Source organism: Paroedura picta, chromosome 5, assembly GCF_049243985.1.
Source record: "Paroedura picta isolate Pp20150507F chromosome 5, Ppicta_v3.0, whole genome shotgun sequence".
Lineage (NCBI taxonomy): Eukaryota > Metazoa > Chordata > Lepidosauria > Squamata > Gekkonidae > Paroedura > Paroedura picta.
In genome coordinates, this window is record NC_135373.1 from 76,114,402 (window position 1) to 76,139,874 (window position 25,473).

General features: G+C 41.4%; 1 protein-coding gene across 5 annotated transcripts in view; it reads right to left on the reverse strand.

Moving 5' to 3' along the window:
- The window catches only part of PRICKLE1 (prickle planar cell polarity protein 1), a 73,714-nt gene that overhangs the window by 11,230 nt on the left and 37,011 nt on the right, over positions 1-25,473 (reverse strand). The window contains exon 1 of one of the 5 annotated variants that reach the window (XM_077338579.1): positions 5,251-5,377. The exons of 1 other annotated variant lie outside the window; for it this stretch is intronic. The gene's annotated coding sequence lies outside the window, so the exon portion shown is untranslated. Of the gene's footprint in view, positions 1-1,087; positions 1,893-4,902; positions 5,152-5,250; positions 5,378-25,473 lie in introns of those variants that run through there. 3 more of the 5 variants (XM_077338578.1, XM_077338577.1, XM_077338580.1) reach the window with 3 other exon arrangements.

Sequence of the window (25,473 nt, forward strand, 5' to 3'; positions counted from 1 at the left end):
ATCTCAAGATCCATTTGTACAAAAAATCACCACTGCAAGTAAAAATGGTTAACAACATAGAAAAGGTCAGTATTTTCCCCACACCAAGTCATCTTCTACATAGTATACAGGGACATCTGTAACGATTTTTGAGTACTTTCACGTGGGTAGCCATGTTGGTCTGAAGTAGCACAACAAAAATAGAGTCCAATAACACCTTTAAGACCAATAAAGATTTATTCAAGGCATGAGCTTTTGAGTGCATGCACAACCATCATAAGTGTAGAGATATAAGGCAAAATAAATTGTGGCAAATTAGTAACCGGTGTCATAAAATCCTTATTAAGCCATATGATGCCATATGCTAATTCTTTACTAAAACAGCTAATCAGTCCTTTTTGAGTTCAGTTTTATTGACATTTTATTATTAACATTGACAGTTTTATTTCTCCAATGTTTTTGTGAACTACAACTGATAAAAGGACTGATTAGCTGTTTAAAGAATTATCATATGGCTTAATTTGGATATTATTTTGCCTTATATATCTACACTTATGATGGTTGTTAATTTAGACTGAGGAACAGTGCATGCAATCAAAAGCTCACAAATCTTTGTTGGTCTTAAAGGTGCTAGTGGACTCAGTTTGAGTATTTCTGAATTTGCTTAATTCCACTAAACCAACCCTAAGTATTTCCTTCCTAGGCAATGAACAGTAGTATATTTGGACAATATATATGGGTCAAAACTAAACAGTTACAGTAGATTTGCCAAAGCTAAATTTGGTCCATGTGTACTACAAATATATCAAGTTATAATCCCTCATCCCCTCTTTCCTTTTTTTTCTTGAACTTCCTGACCTTTCCACGCAAAATGAAAGCTGTTTTCAGTACAGGATAGCTCTACATTTAACCTATTAGCCAAGAAGATTAGGTAACCTGTTAAATTGATGCTCAGAAATGTATAAACTGGGAACATTCAAATCCAATTCCCTCTCTCTGGAATGAAAATAATACTGAAGAGGAAGATATCACTCTTTGTCATCAATGGCTGAAATAATAAATCCTAATCAACATGCTTGCTAGAAGCAACCCCCCCCCCCCCACTTACCAACAATATTTTTATGTAACAGGCTATCTTCATGCTCCAACTGATTCTAGAGTTAGAATGATTCATATGCAGTAGAACAAAAAGATCAAAATCTAATTTGGCATACAACCAAGATTCACTGAAGAATTTGAAATACTGCTTAAATAATCCCTTTAAGACAAAAATCAATGTTAAAGTCTTGCATTAAATGAGATGCTGCATAATTACTTGGTTGGTACTAATAATCTAAATATCAAAGAAGAGTCCAACAACAAACATATTTTAGCTGAGTAATAGTTGACATGGATATGTTGAGGTTATGGCATTGATATTTTAAATTAGTCAACAAGGTCTGAACATACCGGAAAAGTGGGCAGGTGTAAATAAGATGCAATTCAACAAAGATAAATGCAGAGTTCTACATCTCAGTAACAACAATGAAAAGCCCACATACTGGATAGAGGGACACAGTTCTGGGTAGAATAATGTATGACCAAGATCTTTGGGTACTGTAAGCTAAACATGAGCAGTCACTGTGATGCAGCAGTACAAAAAGACTAATGCAGTCTTAGGGTGTATCAACAGAGGCACAACAGCCAAATCCCAAAATACCATAATCCCACTGTACACCACACTGGTCAGGTCACACCTGAAATACTGTGTGTGGTTCTGGAAGCTAACTGTCTTTACCTGTATGTAAACTAGTTTGATAAAGTTATAATTAAAATTTTTATTATACATAGAAAACAAGTCACCCATTTCTTCTATGGATTTTCTTCCTCTTGTAGCTCTGCCTCAAAGTTATTGCCATCCTATGAAATTATGCATCATGTTATGTAAACAAGCTGAGCCCAGTGGCAATGGCAGCATGGCAGGGGCCTGGCTTGGCTCAGACAGTCTGAGCCCAAGGGAAGGGCCCAGCAGAGATAAGCCAGGCTCACAATCTCATGCAGCTGGCAACAGAGAGCAGAATAAGCCACAGTAGCACTAACAAGACCTCTTGAGTTTGCCAGTAGTGATGGCAGTGTACATCTGGGGAAGGGTTGCCCGATCTGGGCTGAGAAGATACTGAAGAAGAGAAGACTTGGGTATTTGTACCTCACTTTTTAGTACCCAAAGGAGTCTCAAAAAAGCTTACAATTGCCTCCCCTCCTGTTCCCCTCAGCAGACAACCTGTGAGGTAGGTGAGGCTGAGAGAGTTCTGAGAGAACTTTGACCCAACATCACTTAGCTGGCTGCAGGTCGAGGAGTGGGGAATTAAATCTGGTCAGAGGCTGCTGCTCTTAACCAATACACCAAACTGGCTTTGTGGGGCAGAACCTGAGGAGGGTGGGGTTTGGGGAGGTGGAGGGACATTTCATGATATAATACCATAGAGTCCACCCTCCAAAGCAGCCATTTCCTCCAGGAGATCTGATCTCTGTAATCTGGAGATCAATTGTAATAGTGGGAGATCTCCAGGTGTCACTCCTAATCTGCAGGGTGGGGAATGATGGGCCTCCTCACATGCTGCTGCCAGCTATGAACAAGATGGCAGGGTATCTATTTTATTGCTTGTATGTTTATTTATTTGATTTTATGCCATCCTCCCTGCATTTTATTTATTTATTATATTTTTATACCATTCTTCCAAAAGGCTCAGGGCAGTTTGCATCATGAAACTGGATTAAAGAAAAATCTGATAACTCTAGATATACCCAACAGCACAAATGACATTCATTGTTACTTAATATAAGCCATTCAAGAGACAGAAATCATACACAAGTTGCTGGACACATATGTTCTAAAATACTTCTTGTTCTACATGCAACTGTTGACGGCAAGTATGAAACTAGTCCTTGTGTTTCCAGAATGCTGTGTTTGCTCTGTGGTCACCTCTGACCAGACTGAAAGGGTCAAAATTCATATGGCCAGTTAGCAAACATTCTTGCCCATCTCCTGCTGTTTAAGTTCATCCTGCAGGGCAAATTGTTTAACAACTTTTTTTGTTAAATTGCTTGTTAACAAGGCTATGGGGAATCCAAGATGTATATCACATATAAGGGGTCAAGACCTGAGGTTAAAAAGCAGGTGTCTGAGTTGGCATACATAGTAGAATACACAACTCAATCTTAAAGAAGAAAAGCACATAGCAACTTCAGAAAATCTGAACATCAGTAGTACTCACTCTCAGAACATTTCAAAGGCATGAAGGTGAATAGAACTAGTAGGGAAAAAACCTCTAATTCTCCAGTTAGGGTTTTTTTTTTTTGGGGGGGGGGTACTATAGCAACAAAAATAGGGACATAACCCAATTTCTAATACTGAGTGATTATAAAGAAATTTGAGAACATGCTTCAGAATAGCTGCAGATATTGCAATGAATGAGACTGTCGTTTGTTGTTAGGTGCGAAGTCATGTCCGACCCATAGCGACCCCATGGACAATGATCCTCCAGGCCTTCCTGTCCTCTACCATTCTGCAAAGTCCATTTGTTTGCACCAAGTGCTTCAGTGACTCCATCCAGCCACCTCATTCTCTGTCGTCCCCTTCTTCTTTTGCCCTCAATCAATCCCAACATTAGGCTCTTCTCCAGGGAGTCCTTCCTTCTCATGAGGTGGCCAAAGTATTTGAGTTTCATCTTCAGGATCTGGCCTTCTAAGGAGCAGGCAGGGCTGATCTCCTCTAGGACTGACCGGTTTGTTCGTCTTGCAGTCCAAGGGACTCGCAAGAGTCTTCTCCAGCACCAGAGTTCAAAAGCCTCAATTCTTTGACACTCGGCCTTCCTTATGGTCCAACTTTCACAGCCATACATTGCAACTGGGAATACCATAGCCTTGACTAAACGCACTTTTGGGATTATGGCATTTAATTTTTGCAGCCTTGTAAAAGCAATAGGTCTGCATGCTATTTAGAACCTTTTGCCTGCACAATAGGATATAAACAAAGGACCTGAGGCAACTCAATGGAAATAAAGCTTAGGTTAGGAAGCAATATCTCAAAAGTCAATTTCCTTAATAGTTTGCCAAATGAATAAACCAGGCAAATTTAACTTTTTAAAGACCCCTATTGATCCATGTTTTACATTTCTATTTTACACAGTGGCCAGAGGAAACAGCAGCCAGACTTTACTCCAGTGTAAACACATACTCAGGTTTCACCATGTCACCTGTTGGCTCCTGAACAACTCTTCTTTGTTTAAACTTATGGCACTCAGCTTAGAAAAACGTTTACAAAGAAAACATTTCAGGGAAGTGATAAAGTAGTCACTAGATCTGTGTAAAAATTATAGCCCAAATTACATTTACATTTTCAGTTTTTTAAACAAACTACTATGGGAGGAAGAATGCCAGACCCTATTGCAGAAAGGGTTAATCATGATACAAGCCAACAGTCCATCTACACACTGGCACAAATGCACTACTTAATAAGTTCCCCAAACAAAAATCCACCTTACATATCTGCCATCAGACAGATAGGTTTGGTTTATCCTGAGACTTCAATGGCATTTCTCATTAAAAAAAAAATCAGTAGAGCTTATTCCACCTATGCAGGCTTTTAGATTACTACTTTTTAATGACACATCTGTCTGCAGGCAATCTCAAACAGACCCACCCAGATCCACAAGTCATCTACAACATCTACCGAATTTCCTTCAGAGTAACCAGCCTTGCTTTAAATGCTTCAGAAAAATCTTGGCAGACTCTCTAGGGCTCTTTGGCTGGAGTCGGCAAACCATCTCATTCCGAGCCAGCCTCCGTCGCCTCCCTCCCTGCCGTGCATCTATCTATTCGGTCCTGAGCTCTCCTGGGTCCAACTGGGGCGAGGCTCTGCTCTTCCAAAAGCCGACCACTCACCACCAGCCGACAAAGTTGTGAAGGGACTTCATCCACTCAGCTGCCCTCTGGCACGTCGATAGGAAGAGCCGTCGAGCAGCAGGCGAAGGCGGCCGAAGCAAAAAAAGGCTTCCCAGAGCAGCGCGACAGGGACTGACCTGGAAGAATAAATCCAGGCCACCTCCCCGAAGAATCCCGAAGAACCCGGGCCCGCGGAGGGAATGCCCAAGTGGAGCGTGTGAATGGCAAGGCAAGGCTCAGCTCGGGCCAGGAAACCCGCCCTCCTCCCGTCAGGACGACCCACCCTAGCCCAGCCCTCCCCGCAACTCTGCTACGACCCCCCCCCTCCCCCGCACTCTGGAAACGCACGCTCTTGTCGTCGGCGCGAGCTACAGCCGGGGCCGAGGAGCACGGCAGACTCCCTGCTCCAAAGGCTCGTCTCTCACCCACCCCGGGCGACGCTTCCGAAAGCCTCTCTGCCGCCCGGTAACATGGGGGGTGGGCAGAGCCTGAGGCTTCCTGGGCCGCCACCTCCCCGTGGCAGACTTCTCCACCGGCCGCCACCTCTAATAACCCTGCCAAAATGGTAAGAACAACAACTCTTCCCTTCAAGTCCTCCCTCACCTCTCTTTCCCCAACACAATGTTGCCCTGAACTCAGAAGATGACAGCACAGCATCACCTTCACCAACTGAAGCCTTCAAGTAATAAAAAATAAGGCAGTATCCTATTTCAGTCTCAATAGCTTGGGACAGATTCTATCAACGGCTGTGCACAGAATACATGCATGAAAACTCTGCACCACATCAGGGGCTGCTGCTCCCACAGGAAAAATTCAGACTCAGAAGTCTGTCCCTCACTATTTTTTGTCAGCCTGATTCTCAAAGGATGCCCCTGCCCCCCCAATTTCTCCTCCAGGTGCAACTGAAGCATGTCTTCTCTCTCCTTAGAGCCATCACCCTCACAACCTCCCCTGCCCCCAAGCCCCTTCAGGAACTACGAAAAGAGCATCTTCAATCACCCTCTTCTCCAGGAATAATTCTCAGGAGTTTACTTTTCAACAAAATTTCACTATATTGGAGAGGAGTGAAGATGACAACTCCTCCTTAATATCAAGTTAAGGGTGCTGTTCTTATTTTCTGTTGCCAGTGATTCTCATTTGAAAATAAAACACACACATACACACAGAGATTGGTGCACCACATTCACTAAAAGGCAAGATTGTAATCTCTCATCTCATTCCAAGAGCCTGTTTAAAAAGCAAATAATATTTTCAGAACTTAGACACTTGGGGCTGCCAGCTGTACCAGTGTAAAGTCATTTATTTTTGTATTTATGAACACTATTTTTACTTGACGCTGCCCCAACTCCACCCTCTATTGTGTCTAAAACCCTCCTGGCTAAATTTCAGAAAGCTCTAAGGAGCTGACCCCAGCCCAATTTTCAATTCCTTCGACACTAGTCACACTGCCTCTCAATCACTGGTGAGCTAGTATAAATTACAAGCTGCCATAAGTGGCATTCTCTAGGAAAGAAACTCCAGGACAAGACATAGATGTCTAAAAGGAGGAGGGGAAGAGATCCATCAATTTTGCTTTTATCCTCTAAGTACTCTCTGAGTCCTCCCAAAACAAGGAAATTTGGGAGAGAATGCCCCTGGATCAGACATTAACAAATGTCTTTGACAATTCTGTACAGAGAACATTTCCATCTGAATTGCCAAAGCAACCAACAATATAAGCTGAGTAAAGGTTAGGCACTACTGGGAAGTTGCATCACTCTAGTAGACAATGGTTTGGAACTTCATTTAATATCTCTTTGCATACTGCATAAACTATAATAACTAGCCTACAAACACAAATTAGGTTTTGAGCATCTTTTTAACACAATAGGTAAATAAAAGATTTTTCATTCAAGATATTCCACTCTCTACCAGTCTCAATGAATGCCTGCGCTGATCTTCAAAACCCAAAGGTTACAATTATACTCTGGAATGAAGGATGGAGTGGAAGAATGGGAGTCGAATCCAACTTCTCCCCTTACACTGTAGTCAAAACCATTAAAAATTCTCCTCCTTTCAGCAATAAATCTGAAGTACCCATCTTCATGGCCAGTTTCAGGGTATCTGTCAGGTCTCCCTTGACAGTGTTCCAATAGTCTGCTATTTTTGCACAGGCAGTACATTGGATCCAGTTTTCTATGAGAGAAAGGTGCTAATAGTTGTGGCTCTTCTCTACTGTCTTCCACATCCTATTGTCCCTTTCAATCCATGTAAATTTGCCAGTATCCCAGGACCTGTGTGGAGACAGCAATAAGTAAGGAGAGAAATCACCCTTTCTGCCTTTTCCATGAGTGGAGCTACAATAATGATTTTCTTTTAAATTATGTATTATTCTAAAACTTGGGCACAAAAATGATTTAATTCCATTTTGTAGGACAACAGATTCTATTGTACATTCCCACTTGACTTGGGATATGTTTAAATTGTTAATTTTAGTAGCTCAGTAGTACCAGGTAATGAGGATATAGAGAAAGAATGTTTTAGAATACAGATAGTTTTAAGTTTAGTTTTTAAGTACAACAGCTAGTAACATTACATTAGTAGACTCAGACAATAGTATTTGTAAGGCAGACATGCTTGGCCAGCAGCCAGTATTTAATCAACCCAACAAACTTTGGACATGGGAGGAACCACTGTTTCCATTTCCTCTACATTAAAAAAAATAGATCAGAGCATTTCCTCTACCTCTGGTTTTGCATATAATTGGTTCAGGCACCAATGCTAGTATGTTTGCCTTCCTCTATTGAACCTCAAACTGAACTCAACTAAGGTCAAGTTTATTTTCTTATCCTGGTATTTCCCCCCATGAACTTGTGGAGTCAATCATTCAAGCACTTTATTTCCATTAATATGCACTGCTTCTAAAGAAATACCTGACATATAGATATACTTTTATACGTGGCATATACATATACTTGTGAACATCCAATAATGCTTAATTGGTAAAGGATAAAGATTTCTGTTAAAATAGCAGATAGCCAATCTTGCAAGTTATTTTCAGGGAATAATAATTTCTGATACCTATGTGATGTAACAAATTTGGGCCAGCTCTAGGTATTTTATCAACCCAAACAATGTTCAGTTTGGTATGTCCTGCCTCTACTACTATTATTTCTTAAGCTGCACAACATGGACTCATGGAAAATTAGCTCCCTGGGATACAATTTTCTTGTAATTTCTTTAACATTAACTATATAGTGAATGGTAGAATGCATTTTAATAGCTGTTACAATTGCTCTCTTTCCTTATCAATAAAAACAAGTTTTGCAGTACTGCAATGATCAACATTGTTGAGTTAGATTTGAACTAGACACAACTGCCAGGGCTTAAACTGACATAGTTACAGCTGCTATGAATGGCTTCTGCATTTGTTTTGTACTTTTTCTTGCACTTCTCAGTATTCACAATTTTCTTCTATATCAGTTTTCGTAGCTGTATTTGTTGACTGATGAAGTAAGTTCCAGCCATGAAAACTTATGCAACAATATGTACGTTTTTAAGGTGGCAAAACATTCTTTATTGGTCTTGCTACAACAGGTCAACATGGAAACTCCTCTGGAAGAAAATGAGCATACAAATAGTGCCTTTCCCTCACCATTGTATTAATTTGAAATGCAGTTTTGGAGTTTAACAGATACCATGGACTACTGAATAGACAAAAGAGTGGGTTCTATGACTAAAATACATAACGGAGGTTATTGTACTTTGATCACCTTACGTGAGGACAAGAACCACTGGAAAAGACAATAATGCTAGGAAAAGTTGAAGGCAGCTGGAAAGGAAGAAGATTCAACATGAGATGGATCAATTCAATAAAGGAAGCCATAGCCCTAAGTTTGCAAGACCTGAGCATGTAGAATTGCCAAATAGAGGGAGATCCTTTCAGTGACCCATAACGCACATTCGGGGTGGAAGGGCGGCGACTAAAATCACCAATAACGCATGGTGCCGGCTGTAACCGGCCGCAGCTTCGGTGGATGCCGCCGAAAAAGCCGCGTTAGCGAAACGCGGAAGAAAGCACAGCTTCCAGGTGACCGGGGCGCAACCAGAAGCGGTGCTGGGATCGCCACATGCATAATTGGTTACTCTGGGTTTTGCCGCCGTCCCGCCCCGTCCTGTGCATAACCAGTGTGCTTCGCGTCTTCCCCCTCCGCGTTTTCCATGTGACCCGAAATCGACGTTTTGGCGGTCGTGCATAATGGGCCAATGTGCAGCAACATTTCTACATCACTGCCCACATGCCCCAGAAGTGGCATCATCACATCTGGGACATTGGAGTAATGTTATACTTGGGCAAAAACTCTTTGGTAGGTCAAATTTGCTATAGAGTTGTTGCCCAAATACTAGAGCATCATCCTAAAGTCCTGGACGTGGGCAGGAATACAGCTACATTGCTGTACATTAGATGGGCCTCTCTGCTGCTCCTGGTAAGCCCCCCCCCACACACACACACCTCAGTTGCCAGGAAGGACCTGGCAACTCTATGAGCAAGGCAGTTAACAATACAGCATTTTGTAGGTAATTAATTCATACGTCTCCATGAACTGGAAGCAACTTGATGGCACTTAATATACATGCTTGCCACTGAGTTGGTCTGGAGTTGGAAGGAAGCAATAGTTAAGAGATCTAATTTGCATTTAATATTGAAGCTTTTGGAAGGATGATCCAAATTAATATAAAAGTACTGTATTTTATACAGGTTTCATTACATGTCTCCATAAGTGACTATTATAAAGGGTACTAGCAAGAAAGCCCATTGCAACCAGGAATGCAATGTGTGCTAGGACCCAGGGGACTCCAGCAGGCGCAGATCTCTCTCTTGCAGCAGGAGCCATGGGAGGCTTGTTTGGGGCTCGTTTGCAGTTTGTCTCTGTCTGTCTCTCTCCCTGGCAGTAGGAGCCATAGCAAGTAATCAGGGGTCATTTGCGGTTTGGCAGGGTTCTCTGTCTTTGTGTGTCTCTCTCAGGCATCTGAGAGCAAAGTGGCTAGTGTCCAGAAAAGGAGGGTGGGAGCTGGAGAGGGAGGGCCAATCAGGGACAGCCAGGATACTCTCCTCCCCAGGGCTGTTTCACAAATATTAAGAGGAACAATGGATAAGGATAAGGATGGAGTTATACCAGTATTAGGGGCCAAGCCTGTTGCATTTAGAAATACAATGGGTGCTGGATTGGGGATGGTGGTGGAAGAACTCTGTGGATGGCCTCTCCCTCCCCCAAGGATCTGGAAAGGCTGCAGGCTGGAAGCCCCCAGGAAGGGAACTCACCAGCAGGGGCAGCTCTCACCCAGCAGGGATTTCCAGCCTTTGAGCCTTGGAGGGAAGTGGAAGGAGGAGGGGGTGGTCAGAGGTGGGGGACAGAAGGCGATTGGCTGGCTGCTGGACAGACAGGCAAGCTGATTGGAGGAGGAGGCAGTCAGGACAGCAGCCCTGAGTGGGTGTTAGGTGCTGAGTGGCACTTAAGCCACAAGGCACACTCCTCTTCCAAGGCCTTACCAGAAATATATTATGTGGAACAGATTATCTTGAAGGCTTCAAGTTAGAAGCACACACACACACTTCTGGGAATAATAATAATTTATTCCCTTTAACTTTAGTTATAGCCACAGATAAATTATCCACAGCTGTCCAGATAGACAGCTCCCCAAAGAATGAGTGGAAAGAGACAGAAGCAAGGGAAAGACAGCTCTGCCTCCCTGGAGAAGCATTCCTGTTGCCATGGCCTCCTGGGCACTAGTCAGTCCTGCAACTGGTCCTTATCAAATCTGAACCCCTTTTAAATTGCAGCCAGTTTATTGCAAACCCCATAGGGATTTCAAGGCAAGAGTTGTTCAAGAGGTGATTTGCCGTTGCCTGCCTCTGCATGGCAAGCCTGGTATTCCTTGGTGGTTTTCCATCCCAATACTAACCAAGACTGCTGCAGCTTAGCTTCTGCAATTGAATGAAATAGTTCTAGTCTGGGCTATCCAGGTCAGGGCAATCTGACAACAGCACACCTTAACCCAGTTACCCTTGAAATATTAAACTCGTTTGTCCAAAAGAACGATAACAAGGAGAGAAAAAAGAAATATCATTTCTCCAAACAGTTCCTTTAATCCTTGGTGCAGTGTTAGGAGAATAGATATTATGCACAACTTTGCTGAATTCAGAACACAATGTACTTGATCCAATGACTCCCTTGCTGCTAAATGAGGAACTTTCCAAAGCAGGTAGAGATGATGGACTTGCTTGCATTAAAGCTAATTCTGCATGGGCAAAGGTTTCAGTACTGTCCATGATGGCACTCCAACTTCACAACCTATTGTTTGGGAAGTGAAGAAGTGGTCTGCATAAAGTGAATGCTTCCCACAAGAATTAAATTGGAGTGTGACAGACTTTAATTCACAGGGTGCTAAGAAGAGTCAATCATGTCTCAAAGACACTGATGTTGCCAAAGGCAAATCCACTCTGGAAAGGAAAAAGGTGTGAGTCACAAGTCTTGGACTTATTTCAGTGTGAAGAAAGATTAGTTGTCCTTGAGAAAGTAATTGACAGCTAAGCAGAAAACATCTGATTTCATCTCACTCCACCCCTTCCTCCCGCAGCCTTTCAGCCTTTAATTATTCAATAAAAGCATCACCAAGGTAATGTATATAGATGACATTTGTGAGATAAAGGAGTTTAAAAGCACATTCAATATCATATAGTTACATTTTGCCAAGTCTGATTTAGCAAGTACAAGCAAAAACTTGATGCTAATTACTTCATATGTTGTAATGTTAAATATATCAGCTTTGGCATAATACAGAGACAAAGTCCACTTTTGAGACTTCCTGCCTCTATATTATTATTCACATTAGCTAACTTAGCAGAAGGAACTAGTATGTCAGTTTGACCACACTGGTTTCATTATACTGGATATATACCTCCCTTCCTTCCATCATAATATTCCTCTGAATTACTACTGTTGCCAGTGGAACAGAGTTCAGAGGACCAGAGGCTGCTAATAGTCTTCAGGGGACTTCAAATATTCATCCACGTTAGGGTGGTGGTTGGAGTATCACACATTTGTGAGGTAGAAAATTCCATCCTGAACTTAGTCCTACTGGCAACAGTAGGAAGCAGAAACTATGGTGAGAACAATTCCACAAAATCCAGCATCTGTCTTTGTCTCACAGTCTTGCTTTTCTGATTTACATATTGAGTTGTGGGTTTCAGGGAAGGGGCAGCATGTGGCAAGATGTCATTCAAACAACAAAAGGACAGGTTGCATTAGACTGCCCCTTGCACAGGGATCAAGCAACTGTTTGCAAGCCACAAGGAATTAACTTTACCTGTACACAGCAAGTAAGAAAAGAGAAGCACAAAAAGCAGAGTTGGTTCTACCTACCATTGATCACCCTGCCCTCTGCCCCATTAGACACAATGGGTATTAATTATAACAGCTATCAGCTTTATTTACACAGCTCCATATAAACACCTGAAAGGCAAACCTGACAAACTTCTAGTGAGTTACATTTGTAGAACATTTGCTACTGAACTATACTATCCTACTAGCTGTAATTTAAGCTTCCTTAAAACTGTCTAGGTAGATATAATCCAGAAACATGGAAATACCATATAGTTATTAAATAATTTATCGTGATGCCAATTCTCAAAGTCAGAATCATACCCTGTTAGACAAACAAAGCAGATTAACAAGGTATTATTGTATAGATCTTTCTCTCATGCTCTCTTATACATACAGAAGAAGAGTTGGTTCTTATATGCCGCTTTTCTCTACCTGAAGGAGTCTCAAAGTGGCTTACAGTTGCCTTCCCTTCCCTCTCCCCACAACAGACACCTTGTGAGGCAGGTAAGGCTGAGAGAGCCCTGATATTACTGCTCAGTCAGAAAAGCTTTATCAGTGCTGTAGGGCAGTGGTCCCCAACCTTTTTATCACCGGGGACCACTCAACGCCGGGGACCACTCACCGGGGACCACTCAACACCTTTTACTGAGGCCCGGGGGGGGGGGGTAGTTTACTCCTCTACTCTCAACCACTGCCCTAACGCTCTCTGATCGCTATGGTAATGTTTAAACATCCCTTCAAAATAAGATACAGACATGCCACAACAATGAAGTGTGTTGTAAAGGGCTTGGGGGATGAAGTAAAGGGCCGGGGGGGGGGGAGAAGGCGTCCTTCGGGGCCCACCTCCAATTAGTCGGACCACATGTGGTCCGCAGCCCACAGGTTGGGGATCACTACTGTATGGAGCCCAAGGTCACCCAACTGGTTGCACATGGGGGAGCGCAGAATCAAATCCAGCTCACCAGATTAGAAGCCCTAACCCCTACAACAAGCCGGCTCTCACAAAGTGAACCAAGCTAGCAGAGTGAAGAATAAAAGGTAACTAAAATACACCGTAAGCATTCCATTCAAATGCATTTTTTTGTGCATCAAGATATAAACAACAAAGAGTTATTTAGAAAGAGACTGGCCAATTAACATACAAGGAAATTTCCCAGTGGGACTGCTGCCCTAGAGGACCCCTGGAGACCAGGAGCAAGATGCAGCAACTCTGCCTGTGCCTTAAGGACCACCCATTGTTGATGTTGTTGACCAGGTCAGAGTGGCCTTGAAATGTTGACCACAAAGTCTACTTAGTTTGGCTTATTCCAGGGTCATTTTCTTTTCTGAGTTTGCTCTATTGTCACTAGGGTTGGGCGCTTTGATGCCCAAAGCGGCCGTTTATGGCCGAAGCAGCCAGCGCCACACTGTGGGGGGGGGGGTAGGGGAGGTACGGGCATTGGTGCACCCACCAGCGCGCCGGTACTGGCACCTCCCCTCCCCCCGCACAGTGCGGTGCTGGCTGCTTCAGGTGCGAATGGCCGCTTCAGACACTGAAGCGCCCAATCCTAATTGTCACAAAGACAACACAAAGAGTTTGTGTTTTTCACTCTCCAAGGGAGTCTCAAAGTGTTACAATTAACTTCCCTTCCTCTCCCCACAATAGAAAGCCTGTGAGGTATGTGGGGATGAGAGAGCTCTGATAGAACTGCTCTGTGAGAACAGCTCTAACAGGACTCTGACTAGCCCAAGGTCACCCACCTGGCCACATGTGAAGGAGTAGGGAATCTCCAGATTGCAAGTCACTGCTCTTAACCACTGTATCAAGCGGGGGTTCCAAAGGGATTCATTTTTAATGAACCATTTATCCACCATCCTCATCTTTAATCACTTGAAATCCAGTTTTGTGGGTTCCATATTTAGCTGCCGTTTAAACTAAGCAATTCAAACAGTAGCAGTTTAATGAGAAGGAAAGTCTTCCATGTACCATAGTTAAAAACCTATGTACAGATTCTGCTGCTTTTGATAGAGATATGCACTTAAAACATTATTAATCAAAATATGACCTGAGCCAAAGCCAATATAAATATGATAAATACTACAAGTGCTTCCAGGAACATGGAGTCTTCTGCATATCTTAAATTGTTAATGTTCCTTCCACAACTTTTTCACTTCGTCTTCATTTAAATCTTATCCAGTTTTCCTTTTGATATGTTCTGCATATTGATTTAGAAGGAGATGAAATATATCCTTGCCAGACAAATTGGAAACTATTCTGTTTCTCCACATTTTGTGCTATCAATAGTCTCTTGTCCAGAGTACAGTAGCACATCAAAACAATAATAAGTGGGGGCACACCTATCTCATTTATAGCCAACCGTAATTGTTGATGATCCACATGGTCAAATGGTTACTGTAATCTATGAATACACAATGATTTCCTTCTGAAATTTTGTTGTATGCTCCTGTAACCACTGTTAATTTTCAATATAATCTCTAGTGCTTCTTCCTTTTCTGAACACATCTTGAACATTTGGCATTTCTTGTTTCAGTAACAGTCTTTGTTTTAAAGATTTACTTGCATGAGAAATGTGATGGTTCAATAGTTGCTGCAGTCTTTGAAACATCCTTTTTTGGAGTTTGAATGCAGAATGAGCATTTCTACTTTTGGGGCCATTGTTCTGTTTACCATACTTGTTGGCATAGTCTTGTTAAGAGTTTGATGGCCTCTCTTTCTGGGGATTGAAATAGCTATATTGATATTCTATTTATTACTGGTGATTTGTTTCTCCCTGTGTAGTTTTAACTTCACTGTTTAACATTGCTGGCTCTTATTATATATTATTATATACTTACAGTTTATACTTATATACTTACAGTTCAGTATAATTACATTAATGTGGCACTCTTTTGTTGAGCAATTTCCCATTTCTTTAAATAAATTCAATTTCCTCAAAGCTAGTCATTTGAAAGTCACCTATCCCCTAATTTGAAATATATACAGTCACACATTAAATTCACCAAATTATACTTTATCAAACCAACAACCTCCTGATCTAATTTAAACAGGATTCAAATTATTAGCTTAGCAAACATCTCCCTAGGCTACACTGGAATGTGTTAAGAGAAAATGGAGTTCTGCCATATATTATGACAGCTATTTAAAAACCAGAGCACTCCTTAGGATGCATCTCCTCTTCAGAACTTAATCTTGAAAGGGTATCAGGCAAAGTTCTAGAGAAAATATTCTGAAGCATTAGAAGTTGAGGTTCTCAGCAACACAGAGAAATGCATTTTTTTTCCAATCCCAATACAGAATGGAAATAAAGAATAGATAACTAAAATCCCTCAGCCAAAGATTTGATTCATGAATTGTAGTCAAAAGTGACATGCAGTCCATTCCAGCTACAACCCACTTCTCTGGTCCCAAATCCCTATCCCTGAAAATATCTTTTATGTTGAACCCCTTTTGGCACTAAGCTGTGTATGAACCCAATTTACATTTACATTTATTTTCCAGATCCTCCTCTTAGAACTCTTCTCCTGTAGAAATGAAATTTTGTCCTGTTAAATGGACATAGCAGAGAGAATCTTGATGGGGTGGTGACAAGATAATCCTGTTCTAAGATATACTAAGGAAGAAGACAGAAAATGCGCCAAACGTATGGTTATGGATGACTATCCACTCTTTCACTGCAAGTGAGGTGTACATCTTAAGAGTGGCGACCTCTAATCTGGAGAACCCACTTGCTGCCAGCTGGGTGACCTTGGGCCACTCACAGTTCTTTCAGAGAGCTCTCAGCCTTACCTACCTCACAGGGTGTCTGTTATGTGGAGAGGAAGGGAAGGGAAGGCCACTTTGAGATTCCCTCAGGTATAAAAAACAACTTTTCTTCTTTTCTTACCACAGGAGTTGGTACAGGTATCTTGTTCTGAGGTGAATCCTGCTGCTCTCCATCCTTGCTCCTCTATTAGTACATGCATGTGACTCCAACTGCTGAATGAATTTTTGCCTCACCGTGTCATGCTTTTGGCAGGTTTATTTCATAGTTCTATCTTCTTGCTTTAAGACAATTCACAAATTTAAGGATGGGCATGAACTGAACCACATTTCAAAATTCATCACACATTTTGGCCTGTTCATTATTCCCTAACCGAAGTTCGTGATTGATCTACAGTCAGGAATTTTCATGAATTTTTAAAGCTGTTTTTTGAGTAATCTTGTGAAGTTCCTTTAAAGTTTAAAGAAACTGCACAAAACAGCCAAAATAGTTGGCTGTTTTGTGGCTATTTTGGGTTTTTTTCTGAAATTTCCATTTAAAGGAACTGCAGTCCCCTTCAATGGGGTTTATAGGGCCATGAACTGATTCAGTTTGGAAATGAATTTCCCTGTTCAGTTTGGTCTATGGTTCAGCTATGAACCAGCACAAACTGTATTTTTCCAATTTGTGTACATCCCTATTCACAATGCCTTTCGTGAGATATTCTATTATCACATTGAGGCTTGAATTACTGTAGTGTTAAGGCTAAATTACTGTAACATACTCTGTATGACCGTTTATGCACTGGAGGTTTCATGCTGGGCTGCAGGCTGGAGTTTAATCGTGGCAGGTTGCCCCATCTCTTCCTGCACCCACACAGGGGAGTATTTGGCCCGGCGCGCCTCATCCGCCCCCGATTTGTGCTCCTGCATGAGAGCTGGGGCAGTGAATTTCCCAGTGCGTAAACAGTCTATGGGGCTCCCCTTGATCCAGAAACTGCAGCTGGGGCAAAATGTGACAGCTAATGTTTTATTATTGTGGACTAGTTCATGGGACTATGTCTATTCTGACTACGTTCTGACATTGAGTGCTGACTAGTTTTCAGGTCTAATAAGGATATGTACAGAGTTCTATATCTGGGTCACCAAAATGAGAAGCATGCACACTGGATGGGAGATACACTTCTGGGTAGCAGTGTGTGAATGAGATCATGGGATATTTTGAAAGGCAGATTGTAAGTGGGTGGGCAGAAGGGACTGTGTTGGTACTCAGCTCTTGTGATCCTTTCTTGCATGCCCAGGGAAATACCGATTGCCACTGTGGGGTTGGAAGGCAAATTTCCTCCAAGCCAGACTGGCCAAGGATCCTGGTTTTGTGGGGAGCATAATCTGGGCATGAAATTTGGGTTGTTGTGGGTAAGCAGGTTTTTATGAATTTCCTGCATTCTTCAGCGGGTTGGACCTTGGAGATCCCTTCCAACTATATGATTCTACTTGTGGACTGTAAACTAAATATGATCAGACAGAATGATGTGGCAGTAAAGAAGTCAAATATAGTATTACATTGTATCAACAGGGACATCATATCAAAATCACAAGATGTGATAGTCCTGCAGTATACTGCATTGGTCAGACCACACCTGGAGTACTGTGTGCAGTTCTGGAGATCTCACTTTGAAAAAGATGTGGACAAAACTGAGGGGGTTCGAATGAGAGTGACGAAAATAATCTGGGGCCTAGGGACCAAGTCCTATGAGGAAAGGCTGAGGGACTTCGGAACCTTCAGCCCGGAGAAGAGGAGGGGACATGATTGCTGTCTTTAAGTATCTGAAAGGTCATCACTTAGAGGATAGCAAGGAAAGGCAGCAAAGGATAGGACTCACAGTATGGGCTTAAACTATATTTAGAACGGTATCAGTCAGAGTACTTCAGCACTGGAATTCACAGCCTAAGGAGGTGGTGAGCTCCCCCTCACTGGCAGTCTTCAAGCAGTGGCTGGACATATACTTATCAATGATGCTTTAGGCTGATCCTACATTGAGCATAGAATTGGGCTAGAGGGCCTATATGGCCTCTTCCAACTCTTTGATTCTATGGTTAGGATGGTTGAGGGGTTGGAATCCATACCTTATGAGGAAAAATTGACAGAGTTGGGTATGAATAGTTTGGAGAAGAAGAGGGCACTATTTGAAAGGTAGACATGAGGGGGCAATTTGTTTCCTGCAGCTTTTAGAAACAAAGACAGAGCAGTGGATTGAATTTACGGGAAAGGAAGTTCTACTTAATTATTACAAAGCATTCTGGCTGTGATGGCTGTTTGTAGATGGAATATGCTGCCTCAGAGGGTTGTGGAGGCTCTTTTATTTGATGTTTTTAGGAGGAGATTGGATGAACACCTGTCAGGAGTTAGGGTTAGGGTCTGTCAGGAGTGCGTGATTTTTTTAAGTCCCCAAGAAGATGGGGGGCTGGAATGGATGGACCTTGGTGGTGCCTTCCAGCGCTGTGTGATTCTGATTCTGATACCTGGAACAAATTTCAATGAACAAAATAAAAAACCCTTATCCTCCTAAAATATTTGTGCTGAAACTTAAGAAATGATCATTCTTGACTTAATGGTCCAAAGCATTATTTGCCTTAAATTACCCACAAACACAGTATCTGTTAATTTGCAAGTGTTTGTACATGTAAAGTGTCTGCAAGTTAAAATTCCCCAGAGCATCAAGGGAAATCATTTCAATTCTGTAGCAAAAAAGTAAAAAGTAGCCAGAAGAGAAAAACTTGTTTTATAGCTGGAACAGCTCCTAGCTCCCATCTTAACTTCCTGCAGACTCTCTTCTAGAAGTTCTCTGATATGGCTAACAGTTTTGACCAAGTTAAGTGTATCTTGTTTAAAGAGATAATACATAGTTTGTAGGTCACTTTGATATCAGGTCTTAGGGGACAGGCCATTTTCCCATTAAATAAGTTAAAATACCTTATTTCAGTGTTATGTACACTGACTAATGAACTCATAACTGTACAAGAAGTAGTATCCTTTGTTAAGGTCACCTTGGCTTTATATCACCTGATTTTCTGGCTTATTCACAAGGAGTTGAATGGGCTTTGAGAAATTTTGGTACATTGTAAAGCTTTAATTAACCCCCCCCCCTCCAGGTCATGTCTTTGGGCCAAGAACCTAGCAATCAAACCATGTACACATAGCATTACCAGATTGCACCAGGATGTTACAATGATTGCAACTGGGCTACCAGAACTACCACTATTGAAGATAGATTCAAATGGGTAGCCTGATGAAGAGTGCTTGCACTCAAAAGCTCACGCCCTGAATAAATCTTTGTTGGTCTTAAAGGTGCTACTGGACTCTGATTCTATTGCACTATTTGAGATGATACACATTGGCTCCTCATTGTACTTCTCTGAAAATCTGAGTATTGTTTTAAAACTTTTTTAAAAAGTTCATTCCAAGATAAGTTCGTCCCCCTCTGTCATTTAGCCTTTTAGAATAACAAATGTAAACAAGTTCTGTCCTCTCCTTGATAGAGCTTTTATCCTTTGAAAGATATATTATCAGCTCTCCAGCACATCTGGAATACACAGTCAAGACCTCCAACAAGGTGTCTCACTCATATTTATATTTGCACTGCCCTTGTACAAACTAATATATAATTTGGATAGAAAGGAGTTTAAGGACTATACTCTCTCCTCTATTGCCCTATTCTCAAAGATCAACCTCAGTACATACCACTATGAAATTGAGGAAGTGGGTGATTCAGTAAAATGTGTACTCTGTTATCTACATCCCAACAGAGGTGAGAGAAAAGACAGCTATTTGTTTAGCAACAAGCCTGAACTTTAAATTGCCCATAGGACACAAAACAATAAAATAAGGCATTTTTATCACATCATTGCTTGCTTATCTGAAGGGATTCTTCTCAGTTCAAAGGGTCAATTTCACACCAGGATACCAATGTTTATCAGTGCCTGGCTTTAACAATTGTAAAGGGAAGTGTTGCTTCCAACTGGCATGACAATGGGCCAATCCAGCAGGCACTTCAAAGTGACACCCAGATACACGGAATTGACCACAGTCCCCATGCGAAATTCCAAAGTGTTTTCTTCACACAGGGCCTTAAAAATACCCTTCAGGAGTAAGAATACAGAAAGTCAATGTCACAGAACTGTGGCAAATGAACACAAAGTTTCTATGTACATATCCAGCCAATAGAAAAGAAAGAGACCCAGGGCTGAAGTAAACGTCCTTACTTATTGGTTTACTTCATTTTTATCTTGGCTTTCTCCCCAGTGGGACACCAAAGCCGTCCTCTCAACAGCTCTGTGAGGCAGGTTAGGCTAAATGTATGTGACTGCTCCAAGGTGACAAGAATCAACATTCATTTGTTTACTTAAACTGTCCTGTTTTTCTCCCCAGTGGAGACCCAAAATGGCTGCTATCATTGAGCTCCTCTCCTCCATATTAGCCTCCCAACAACAACAACTCTGAGATAGGCTAGGCTGAGAATGTGACTAGCCTACTCTGATATTCTGACACTCTCACTGCTATACCAGACTGACGGGTAAATCAACTCTGAAAGTCTCTAATCCTGATAAATAATCTTTTTTGGCACATATTTGATTAATATGAATCAAATCCCACTTTTCAACCATATGATGGGACTTACAGCATTTTAAATATATATATTTGCACATGGTTCTATTACCTTATTACCCATGAACACATCCAGCCATGGCAATATCATTATATGGCTAGTTATTATAGCCATATAAGAGACAAACTTGACCCAGACTTCACAACATGGGTATAACAATATTTAAAAACTTAGACCAAATTAAGACTCCTAGTTTAGAGGCAAAGCAAAAAAGCAGTGACTAGAACCTAGACTGTGCACAGCAGCACCTCATCCTCCTCATGGGTAGTAAACAGGATGTGATCACAGCAAGTTAGCTCCCCTCCTCCTGTCCTACAAGCTTTTAAATATGTTGTATCTCTGCATTTGAATTCCTCCATTCACAGCGAACAGCATGCAGGTGAACTGCTTTCCGGTTCTCTAAAAGGATTTTCCTTCTGCTGTAAAGATCAAGACCAGGTATCTTGGGGGCCTTCTCCACACGCCTTGACAACCACCAAATCCCTGACCCTATTGTAACTGACCCTGTAAATGTCTCCTCTTGATCTCCCCAGAGGGGGATACCTAACAGAGATGCAAAGTGACTATAAAAACTAAGTGCCAGAGTCTGGTTACTTCATTGCCTGTTTACTTGAGTTGTTTGAATATCAGGCTGCTGTTTTGAGCTCTCAAGCAAACAGAGATGGAAGATTGCTTTTTCCTCCTAGGCTCTTTTCCAAGGCACCATATTCTTCAATTTCAGTTTGACCACTAATTAACAAGCAGCATTATAGATAAGACATGTGCTTTTTCCCACAGACATGATTCAGCAAAACTACAATAAGTAGTGATGTAGTAATAAATGCCCTGTTTCAACTCTAAAACCAGTGTTCATCCACAATAATTTTAAAGAGGCAGAATCTGACTCACAGTCCCTGTGGTATAATGGTTAGTGTACTGGACTAGGATCTGGAAAGTTTAGGTTTGAATTTCAATTCTGCTCTGGAAGATTGCTAGGTGACTTTCAGCCAGTCACACACTCTAAGCTACCTTATAGGGGTGTTGTGAGAACAAAATGGAGGAGAGAATATAAGTGGCTTTGGATCCTCACTGGGGAGAAAGGCAGGATATGAATGAAATTAAACAACAGACAGAACTCATTGCTGTCGTCTATACTTAGACTGACTTGTACAGATTTGTACCAAAAATATAGACGTATTAATTCCTATGTACAGGGATAATGGAGTTTTTAATGTTCTTGAAATATTTAAATGTAACTTTGGAGGGCTGAGTTTAATAACTGAAATCAAACTGTTTTCAGATTCTACTTTTTGGCATCTGTCATATTTAATGTGCCTATATGGTAGGTTTTTCCAAACTGTTTGTTACCTGTTCCAAGTTTTTTTGCAATTCAGCTTAATGGAAAACATAGCACAGACCATCTATTTCAGTACAAAATTGAACAGTAATCTGAGCAATTAATAATAGCCAAGATCCAACAGTACAATGGAACATTCCAACATTTTGTTGTGCAGATGGACAGGAAGCACACTCATTGTCCAACATATTGTACATATCCTATTTAAATGGAGATGTATGGGGACCTTTCACTTCTACTTGAGTCTGAATTAAAGTCAAATGGGCAAGCAACATGTTCCGAAGGTACACAATAGCAATCCAAATGGCTGGTTCATAGATCAAAAGTCTAGTGGCAACTTAAATACACACACTGGTTTTTATTTACTTCATTTACACCTTGCCTTCCTCCCCAAAGTGGTTTACATCTTTCTCCTTGTCTCCATTTCATCTTCACAGCAACCCTATGATGTAGGATAAGATGTGTCTATCTGTGTCTAACCCAAGATCATGCAGCAAGATTCCATAGCAGAGTGGGGATTCATATGTGGGTCTTCCAGATGAAAATGCTGGATTTCATGGAAACATGTGACCATCTCCTCCAACGCTTTCCTCAGTATGTACACTTGCACATTTCTCTATTAATTCAAGTCTGGTATGGCATGGAGTACTTGAATAACAAATTCTAGCTGCTTTGATCACTTTAAGGAATACAGTGGAAGGTTGTGATTTTCTCTGTAAAGTTAAAGTTGCCAACCTCCACATGGGCCTGGAGATCTCCCAGAATTACAACATCTCCAGACTATGGAGATCAGTTCCCCAGGCACCAGTGGCAGTTTTGGAGGGTGAACGCAATAGCATTATATCCCATGATGTCCCCTTAACTGTAGGGTAGATAGATTTAAGTTAATCACTGGAATAAGGCTCAATAATTCTTTTAAATACAAAGGGGAAAGTTATTTCTGGTGTACCAGTAGCTATGGTGGTATTTGTACTGTTGTATGAAGAGGTCACCTAAAAAAGCTTCAAAAATACATTTAAATTATTAATCCTTAACCCCACCTCCTTCAAGTTTTACCATGACTAAAAAAATGTCAAGATAACAGAAAATACAGAGGGAAAAATGTACAAGCAAAATGTCATAGTGAAAAATCAGTACAAAAACTCTCAAAACTATAGCAGGCTTGGCAGTGGATAAACAGTCTTTATATCTGTGTCCATATGATATCCACATCATGCCTTTCGAAATACCCCCCACACTCACTCATTCTCACACACTGTAAATCAAAACACCAACAGCAAATGTACCTGTCATTCACATGATGCTCTGAAGAGTTTGTCACACAATAATGTGCCTTGAATCATTCACATCTACCAATCCCAATTTGCATGGTTGAACAGCTCTTGAATGAAGTCTGATATCTCAATGGAACACTGACTTCTCCAGCACCAGGAGATTGTAGCTCAATTCATTTGTTTGCTGTTAACAAGGACCCACATATCACAAGATTTTTTTCAACTGGACTTCTTTGTGAAAGTAGGGGGAAGTCACTACTTGGAAAGTCCAGCATGGCTAATCTGTCTTTATATTAAACAGGAGTCCATGTGCTAAAACTAACTATACTTGCCCAGTACTATTGCACACATTTTTGCCTTATCAGGAAATCAACTCCAACAGCCTGTTAATCCAAAACAATGTTTACTTGGAAGTAAGACCCACTGAGTTAATGAGGCTTTCTAGTAAATATGTGTAGACTATAGCCTGTGATTCCAAAACACATGTGAAGGAGCCCCAAGCTTTCAAAGGGGGAGAAATTGTCAATATCATTATTCAGCCAGATAGACAGGAGGTAGCTAACCTGATTATTCCACTTCATATGTTGAATGGAAACAAGGACTAAACTGCTCTGTTTTAAATAATCATTTGCATAGTACCCTGAGGAAAGAAATTCCTCTGAAAAGACACACAAAGAGTAGATTAAAAAATTCTACTCATGAGGTTCCAGATGGAACACATTTACCAAGTTCCTGTGAAAAAAGCAGTAAGAAAACTGTTCCTTCAACATTAAAATTTTAAGATTTTATTTGTAATGAAAGTATTCCACAGGAAATGTTTACCATCACCTTAATTGCCTAACTGAGCATGTTTTTGCATGCAGAAAGTTCCAGGCACAATCCTCAACAATTTCAGTTTTAATACAGGATGAGGTTGCAGGTGACATGAAACCCCCTAGACCAGCCTTTCCCAGCCTTTTGACCATGGAGGAATGCCCAAAATACTCTTCAGGCTTCATGTAACCCTGAAAGTGATGCCAGTTGGCCACACCTCCCTGCAACACTCCCAAAAGACACGTTTACATTGTGTGTCGCATCACTATGATTAATGTTATGTATAGTTCTTTGTCTAGATGTGAAGAAGACAGTTCTCTAGTGTTGAAATTTACATATACAAAACTCAAAAGAAATGCAAAGAAATGCAAAGTTAATGATGATGGCTCAAAATGGTAAAAAACATTAAAACATACAATTAAAAATATATCAATAGTAAAAATTAATTTCAATAAAATTATTCAAATTGTCATAATAAGAGAACATTTAAAATGTAAATATTCAGTCAATTCATATTAAGATAATGAAATAAAATGCTTGTTAAATAAGTTAGTTTCATTTTTGTGTGTGCAGTACATTGCCTGAATAAAACAAGGAAGCATTCATCTCAACTGTCATAAAGCCTATCATGCAAAGCAGCAATTCTTCTCAGGGGATATGATCTGTGTGACCTGGAGATCACATAACTTTGGAAAACCTCCATGCACCACCAGGAGGTTGGCAATCCTAGCAAGATCTGATAACATATTTTCCCAGGGCTGGAAATGACTGCCAGGGCAAGGGGAAACCTGGGACTAAATGAATCCTTGTGCAGGCTGTGCACAGTCCTTGCATGGTATCCAGGCATAGAGCCCTGATATTACCGCTTGGTCAGAGCAGTTCTATAGGCTCATCACAGCCTATAGAACTGCTCTGACCAAGCGGTAATATCAGGGCTCTCTCAGCCTCACCTACCTCACAGGGAGTCTTTTGTGGAGAGATAAAAGGGAAGGTGATTGTAAGCCGCTTTGAGACTCCTTAGGGTAGAGAAAAGCAGCATATAAAAACCAATGCCTACTCTTCCTTCTTCTAATTCTCAGTTAGGGATGCCAGCCTGTAGGTGGGGCCTGGGGATCCCCTGGAATTACAGCTCATCTCTAGACTATAGAGATCAGTTTCTCTGGAGAATATAGCTTTTTGGAGAGTAGACTCTGTGGCACTGAACACAGTCCTCTCCTGCTTGAATCCCTTTGCTTGCATTTTCTGCTGGCAGGGTTCTGAGAAGAAATTCTAAGAGGAGGGCAATGGGAGAAGCCAATGGGGGGGGGGGAGCAGCAGATTTAGCTCCTCCCTCCCACTCCTTTTCCATTGTCTGTGAACTCAACAAGGCCACCACAGA